The sequence below is a fragment of the Bactrocera dorsalis genome, chromosome 4, assembly GCF_023373825.1.
Source record: "Bactrocera dorsalis isolate Fly_Bdor chromosome 4, ASM2337382v1, whole genome shotgun sequence".
Taxonomy (NCBI): Eukaryota; Metazoa; Arthropoda; class Insecta; order Diptera; family Tephritidae; genus Bactrocera; species Bactrocera dorsalis.
In genome coordinates, this window is record NC_064306.1 from 9,627,393 (window position 1) to 9,636,222 (window position 8,830).

An 8,830-nucleotide genomic window follows, 5' to 3' on the forward strand; every position below is an offset into this window, starting at 1 on the left:
TATTTCCTGTAGCGGTGTCGTGATCGAACATATCCTTTTAATGTGGCGTGCGTCTCCAACTCTTTGAGACCCATAGAGAATTCTACAAATTTTGAAACGCCCCTGAATCACTGATTGATTCTATGTTAAGCCTTTTCGTCAACGAGATCAGGCGTATTTTTTCATAAAGGCACGTTAGCACACAAATATGGTTTAGTTTTACTGACATCCACCCTGTTTACACCGAGTAACAGAAACTGCTACTCAAACACTTTCACTTATTTATATATAAGTTTACATTTACCTTTCTGTGTGAATTACTGATTACTTTCTTCATACATAAATTACTGTTGATCTTCTCCTGATTGCCACATTAATGAAAAGCAGTTTAGTCAAGAGTAGCGATGATACGAATTTCCGTTAGAAGTCATATCCGGTACAATTTTCTTTACTTTCGGCTGTTTCTTGCTTATTAACACACTCAAGCCGTAATCATACATATATTCGTTTGAGCTTCTAAAGTATATTCGAGCAGACTTAAGATTTTTCAACATTTCGACAGAACTGGAGTGCTTTTTCCGAAATATGCAACAACATTATTAGATTCGGAAATCGGAAATGGATATCAAACTCAGACAGTGCTTGATTTTTGATGCGAAACGTGAGTATTGGATCGAATCAGTACGAATTAATGAAAATAATATTAGCATTACAAAAGAAATGAAATCTAAAGCTTATTACGAACCCTAGGATAGGATTTACTAGATCATAAAGGTGCAGGTTTTACTCCTGAAGCGACTAAATTCTGCGTAGAAAGTTGTGGCAAGCGGCTTCTTATTTTCACTTTGGAAACTTCTTTTTCTTATACAAGTGTTGCACAATGACTTTTCTACCGTGTTATTGTTATTTTCACAATTTATTTGTTAATATATGTTAATTTGTTTAGCACTTTACACATTATATCACAATCTTCAATTAATAGCAAATTATAATTGCGCACAATTCACACTCAAATGTAAACGTCAAAAGTGATATAAGCTGCGCAACAGCATCAATGCATTTTCACAGGGTGCATAACGTAAATTAATTATTTAATTAACTGTTTAATTATTTTTACTTATTAAATTTCCTTTTTATTTCTTTTTATGTATTTTTTAACATATTTTCCTTTTATTAAAATGCGCTGCAATTAAAATTTCACGCCGAATACTTTCTGCTACGCATTCTTTTGTTTGACAGCGCTTATTCATGTTAATCACACCAACAGTTGTTATTAAATTTTCTTTGTAACAAAAATGTATGTATGTAGTGTATGCATTTTAAATGACCTTAAGCAACTCATTATGTCTAATAAGCACAAAAGAAATTTTAATAACGCAAACAAATTTCGGAAAGATATAGAAAATTATATTAACTAAGCGGTAAAATTATAATAAGCAAGTGGTGTTAGTCCTAATTAACGTATGTAGCTTAAGCAAACGCGTGTAAAATGTTATTAAATAATACTGTTATTATTAGAAAATTATATTAATTAAAAATAAATTATTTTTTTTTTAGTTTAAGCTTAAAAAATTGTATCATTCATTCATGTGAAGCACCCTGTTGATGATTTTTTAAGCAACAGCTGATCGCCAATATTAACGAAGTTGTCAAAACGGAAATTAATTTGAACTTATGCGGTGAGCGATAAATTTTTGCTTGAAATTAAGAAATATTTAAATATATTAAACAAAGTGTAAAGGAAATGTTAAATATTGTGAAAGGAAGTAATATTCATTATATGCAAGAGTTATTTTGAGCTTTGGACTGAAATATGGAAGTGATATTGATTATGTGCAGGAGATATTTTGAGTTTAGAAGTTAATTATGGAAATCGAAACCGGAAGCTGCAGCGCTATGCACGCAAACAAGTACTGCTAAGCATTGCCACGCGAGCATTTTTGGGTGTGCATGTAAAGGAGCTGTAACAGGTCCTGGGCAAATGGTAATTATAATTTCACCCATTTACAGACATAACTATATTGAATTTTTTGCTGTAGAAATATTGTAGGGACAGACCACTCGATGAAAATATCCATAATACTCACGTCCATGAAACAAGAGACTTATTGTAAGCTAGCTTAAATAAGTTTAACACGATATAAGCAATAATAAGCAAGTTATTTACATAAACATATTTTGGCAGCCAACACATGTATTCTTGCAAATTATAGGTTACCGTTGATGTTTTCCCTGTTTTCTCCTTCCCTGCTGTTTGTTCTTATAAATTATGTAAACCCAGCGGGATAATGGTTCACTGCTTACATTTTTCTTTGAAGAATGCTTCGAAGAAAATTTTATGTACAATTCTTCGATACCAGGTAATGCATAAAAGTAAGCTATGCGGAATAATGTTTCCCCGCTTACATTTTTCTTTGAAGAATACTTCGAAAAAAATTCTATGTAGAATTCTTCGATACCAGGTAATGCATAAAAGTAAGCTATGCGGAATAATGTTTCCCCGCTTACATTTTTCTTTGAAGAATGCTTCGAAGAAAATTCTATGTAGAAATCATCGATACCAGGTAATGCATAAAAGTAAGCTATGCGGAATAATGTTCCCCCGCTTACATTTTTCTTTGAAGAATACTTCGAAGAAAATTCTATCTAGAATTCTTCGATACCAGGTAATGCATAAAAGTAAGCTATGCGGCTAAATTCTACTGTGTTCATATTTACAAGTCAAGTAAGTACGTGAAAAACGACAAATACAAATTGATGGAATAAAATTTATAAGTAAATTTTTTCATTATTTCGTCAAATCATCAAGCAAAAAGTTGGTTACTATTTGGTAAGTATTTCGTGTTTTTAACATTGAAGGACATAGCTTCAAATTTATAAACATACTCTTTCAACTTTTTTGTAGAATGTGTGAAAGTTGAAGGCTTCACCGAATCGGAGTATATTCACCAAATTCAAAAAGTTATCAAACTCGCCAAACGCAGTTTCTTCAAGTCTCGTTGCTTGAAAAAAAACGGCAAGAGACTCAGCCACAAAATTAGAAGAAAACCATAATGGCTAAATGAGTAGCGACCAACATCTCCGCTTTGGCAGCATCCCGGTTCTTTCCGCTAGTTACCCGTCTGTATATATGTATATTTAACGTTTTTAAAACTGTTTTCAACCTTTGATCATTTTATATATACATACATACATATACATATAATATGTATTTAACGTTTTTAAACTATTTAAATTTGTAATAATTCGGTTCATTTAAACACATTTTGTTATAACAATTTTTAAGTGCATTTCGCATAAAATAAAACCTTTATAACGATTGTATTGAATCTAGTGCATTTTTCTTTTTAACAAAAAGTGTGAGTGGCCTATAAGGTGAGTTTTTGTACACATAATACTTATTTTCATACGAATATGCAATTTTTTCTATTGACCTTGGCATCAAAGAATTCTTCGTGAACTATGGCATCGAAGAATTCTTCGTTAACTGTGGCATCGAAGAATTCATCGTTAACTGTGGCATCGAAGAATTCTTCGTTTACTTTGGCATCAAAGAAATCTTCGTTAACTATGGCATCGAAGAATTCATCGTTAACTGTGGCATCAAAGAATTCCTCGTTTACTTTGGCATCGAAGAATTCTTCGTCCCATGGTAAGCGTAAAAGGTGATCTGTTACTTTTCGTAGGACATCGCCATGTTAATTTTCATCGGTCGGGGTAAGCGATACAATCATGCTGTATCGTTTACCTTGCTCGCTTACCAATGTCTACCATATCCCGCTGGGAAGCATTTGTTGCTCTCCAAGTTTTCTGTTACATTCCAAGTTTAACAGGTGGCCTTTGCGCATTAACAGATGGTTTGTTAAACTGTTAACAGTGTTTACATTCGGCAATATTAACAAACTGCTATTTACTGGCGCTCCAACTAGGACGTAGGTGATGTTCTTTATAGTTTTTATGTTCCGCCAGAGAATGTTAATAGATTGAGTAGGCGCAAATGTTAAATTTCGTGTAAGAGTGAGACATTTTTTCAAGAAATTCCAATACGGTTACTTCGAGCATAGTTCAAACAATACAGTGAGGCCTCGATTTATATTGCGTATATAGATTTAATATTTGGATTCAATTGTGTTCTTAGCTAGACGAGCGTATATTTCATTTTTTAGGTGAGAGTGTGATGATGTAAGTAAAAACCAATTCGTATAAGAGTATAAGATTTGAATCCAATATCCGGTTTATATTGTCTATCTCATTTTCCATTTAGTATATATTCGAACCAAAAACGAGGGCGCTGAGTATTGATTTCAGTTCGATGAGCTTGAGTTAGAAATTGGTTTTTTCAATACTTGTGGAGGTAATGAAATATAAGTGAGATTCTTTGTTTTTTCGAAGTACTATGTCAAGGAGTCTTTGGTTTTCTAATGTTACAGTTTGTTATAACATAAAACTTTGATTTTTGAGCTGGTTATAACTTTAGATCCAATATTTCTGTTAATCTTAAGCAACTTAAGCCTTAAACCATTTACGTTTAGTCGTTATCAGCAAACTCTTAATTTGAAGCTTTAAAATATTTTCTTTCTCAATCGAGAAACTTGGTCAGCCCATATCTTGAATAAATTTTTTTTTGTCATTGTATGTCAACAAAAGTTTTTTTGAGTTATCTTGTGATTTTTAAAATTACTTAGAGTAAATTTTCTTATATACTCTATTTAAAAATTATTCACGAAATTTGAATGCCATTATTTTATAGGTTATTGGTAAGATGTTGCTCTTTTCGTTTTTTCGTATCTAAATACCATATGGTTAAGCAAGCAGCCGCACTCTTTAATTTGCTTATGGCGTGCTCTTGACAAACTGTTGCATGAATTTAAATGCTCTTCAGCTCCCAAGCTGGCATACATATGCACATTTATGTATATACATTTACCCTACATCGTTTATCCTGCACAGCTGAGCATGCGAGTTTGTGCCACCACCTAGAACAGTTCTCCTTACCAGTCGCTTGACCAGCAACCTGCCAACTACCCAACTCTGTTATACATCTTACTTCGTAACAGCGAGCTGTTAACTTAACAGTCGGCAATACTATAAATAACAACATCGCCAATTGGTCTGACTCAGTTGAGTTCGCGCCGGTTCCGCTCTTCAACGGAAATCGAAGTATATGCGCTGAGTGTTTTTGGGTTTCTCAATATTTATAAAAAAGAAAAAAAAAATTAAAAAAAATAAATAAAAAAAAATTAAAAAAAATTAAAAAAAATAAATTGTGTGAAGTACATTGGGTGAAAAGCAATCTTGAAAAATGCTTTAATAAATTTTAAACAAGCAGGAAAGCGTGTGCGTTGCTGTCAAACACTTGACCTCCAATTGTTATTAGCGTCAAAATACTTCAATGAAATTGTTCTCAAACAGCGAAGAGTAAAAATAAATCCTTTTCCGGTGACTGCCCTCAAGCGTATCGAATTCGCAGACATTTTCTTCTTTTTGTTTTCAGTTTTTGATGCATGTACATACATACATAACTGTGCAGCTGTACATTGTACCAATTAGTGTGGCAATTAATGGTCTGGTCATAGCTTAGGACAGTTCAGACTAATGTATTGCAAAACTCATTGCTTTCGCTATTAAAAATCGCCGACTGGATGGCACGCAGCCTCTAATGGCCATCATTCCCGATATTGCATTATAAAGTTGGTTTGCTTTACCGGAGGTGTACGCTAGATATTCCTTAAATTTTAATTATTATTATTCCCAGATACTTCAGTGGCGGCTGTGAAGTAATCTCACTCTCCACTATGGTGAGCTCTACTCGCTCTTTCGCCCTCCTGGTGCTTATGAGTAAAAATTCAACTGGAAGCTTGAAAGCCTATATATCGGATAAATGGGGGTCAGAGGAAGTATGTTTGCAATAAAATTTAATGTAGAATAAATATATAAAATTTTTTAGAGAAATCACAAATACACAACAATAACCAAGCATGCATATGGCCGCAATAATAATAACTCACAGCATATCAACAGCTCGTAAACAACATGAATAACAAACACAATAATAACAGTAAAAACAAGAGCAACAATATTAACAAAGCATAATTAAAACTTTAGAAATCTATAGACTTTATCAGCAGTGAGCACAACAATTTGCCAAGCGTTGCCTCAGTATGCCACGGCGTATGCAGATTGCGGGCGTTAAGGCATGGTAGACAGGTGTGAAGCACTCCTTTGTATGAGTGAAGCAACAACAACAGCTGAATTTGTATTTCACCTACCCAATGACACGCTGTCAGACTAACGATATACATACATATGTGTGTACATACTTGTATACCTGTAGGCTTCGGCCTCGGAAGCAAAGTTCAGGGATTGTTTGTGTAGATTATCCGGTCACAGCAAGGACACAATAAACAGGATGTGATTAAGTGAAGCGCGTGTGCGCCCATAACATACACGTATTTCTATATAATACGCAATATGTAATACAAATTCTCAGACAGTTTTGAAAAATATAATGTAAATACTTGAAGAAGATAAGTAAGTGAGATAAAAATGCATAGCGTAACAAGTAGAGCAGGTGTGGGCTTTTGTTCTTTTCATGCACTTTGAAAGTACCATATTTGTTGATTCAGATTCAGAAGTTTTGCTTAGATAAGACATCATTAGTGATGTGGGTGCTTGAGTAGATCGCACAGCTATGTACATACTAGATCAAACACGCTTTCTGAATATCGAGTCAAGGTCTATTCTAAGTTAAGTTCGGTTGCAATAAGTGAGTTGAGTTAATTTACGTTACGTTAAGTTAAGTTATGTTAATTTAAGTAAGTTTCACGAATTTAACTATTGCCTGACTGACGGTTAAGTTAAGTTCGGCAACGTTAAGTGAGTTGAGTTAATTTACGTTACGTTAAGTTAAGTTATGTTCAGTTAATTAAAATAAATTTTATGAATTTAACTACCGACTGACTGATAGTCAAGGTCTATGTTAAGTTAAGTTTAGCAACCTTAAGTTAGTTGAGTTAAGTTAAGTTAAGTTAAGTCAAGTCAAGTCAAGTCAAGTTAAGTTAAGTTAAGTTATGTTAAGTTAAGTTAAGTTAAGTTAAGTTAAGTTAAGTTAAGTTAAGTCAAGTTAAGTTAAGTTAAGTTAAGTTAAGTTAAGTTAAGTTAAGTTAAGTTAAGTTAAGTTAAGTTAAGTTAAGTTAAGTTAAGTTAAGTTAAGTTAAGTTAAGTTAAGTTAAGTTAAATTAAATTAAGTTAATTTACGTTTAGTTAAGTTAAGTTAATTTAAGTTAAGTTAAGCTAAGTTCAATAACGTTAAACAATATAAATAAAATATTAAGTTCAATACAAAAATCAAAATTCTGCTTAATTTACGCTCACACCGCACGTATGTGTAAATTATGCATATGAATACTCAAGTACTCAAAATACATGCACGACCACACAGGCCTGCAGGAAGGAAGGAAGGAAATTATAATATGCAAAACTAATAAACAAAACAAACCGTAGCCGCAATAAAACCCGAAATAGACAATAAATAGTAGCAACAGTGCTACAGAATGGCAATAAATAAGGTTACGCTCGACAAAACGGAACTGCTTTACGGTGCGGGATGCAAGGTGTAGCAGCTGGCGGTGGCATGGTGTCAAAGAAGCGAAAGTGAAAAGTTATTTAGTATATTTTATGCGCGTATCTACGCGTTGTATTTGTCGTTGTGGTACTTTTTGTTGTTTTAGTGTTTACTGTTGTTCGTTTTGTTACGAGTTTGTGCTTTTTACGAGTATTCGTGCTCTTGTTTTTATTACAATATGCTGTTGGAATTGCTTACGCACACTTTTGCTCCAGTGCTTTGGGTTTTTGCTTATATTACTGATAGTAACTGTTAGTGTTTAGTTACGTTGAAAAAACTGAAAGTATTTATACATAGACTTGAAAATATTTGGGTTTTCAGTTTTTTACCTTCACTCGTGTCGCTCAAGCACAAATCATCCTTTGGCTCGCTTTTGATTACATGTGTTATTTGCAGCCCTGTTTTTTTTGCCTTTTAATAATTAATGTGACCCTGGCTCACTCATAATACCCGTCCTGTGTCACTCATAATACCCGTCCTGTTATATGGTGCAGAGGCTTGGACGATGACAACATCTGATGAGTCGACGTTGCGAGTTTTCGAGAGAAAAGTTCTGCGAAAGATTTATGGTCCTTTGCGCGTTGGCCACGGCGAATATCGCATTCGATGGAACGATGAGCTGTACGAGATATACGGCGACATTGACATAGTTCAGCGAATTAAAAGACAGCGGCTACGCTGGCTAGGTCATGTTGTCCGAATGGACGAAAACACTCCAGCTCTGAAAGTATTCGACGCTGTACCCGCCGGGGGAAGCAGAGGAAGAGGAAGACCTCCACTCCGTTGGAAGGACCAAGTGGAGAAGGACCTGGCTTCGCTTGGAATATCCAATTGGCGCCACGTAGCGAAGAGAAGAAACGACTGGCGCGCTGTTGTTGACTCGGCTATAATCGCGTAAGCGGTGTCTACGCCAGTAAAGAAGAAGAAGACCCTGGCGAGTATCATTTGGATGAGCAAAATAGTCTAGACAATGTTGTTTCAAAGAAATTGCCCGTGCCAACAGAACCTAATTACCTTTCAATTTCTTAGATTTTCTCGATTGGTTTGGGAAATTTTAACAGTACAGCTTCCAAGAAAGCCACAATGTTGAAAAGAGAGACCATATTAGGGAAAAACTAGACCTCAGCAAAGTTAAAGGCCGAACACTTATTTAATACCATTTAGTTGGAATAGTAAAGCTTGCGATGTGTGGAGCCTATATTTCGTTTGCTTGATCTTCTAATTCGT

The 8,830-nt window shown here is 34.3% G+C and overlaps 1 long non-coding RNA gene across 2 annotated transcripts; it reads left to right on the forward strand.

Moving 5' to 3' along the window:
* Positions 1 to 2,241: 2,241 nt before the first annotated feature.
* Positions 2,242 to 3,308, forward strand: LOC125778368 (uncharacterized). 2 transcript variants are annotated; one of them, XR_007422662.1, is made up of 2 exons: positions 2,242 to 2,339; positions 2,544 to 3,308. It is a non-coding gene; the product is annotated as an uncharacterized LOC125778368 (long non-coding RNA). The 2 variants fall into 2 exon arrangements; XR_007422661.1 differs by having other exon boundaries at positions 2,255 to 2,339; positions 2,442 to 3,308.
* Positions 3,309 to 8,830: the final 5,522 nt, after the last annotated feature.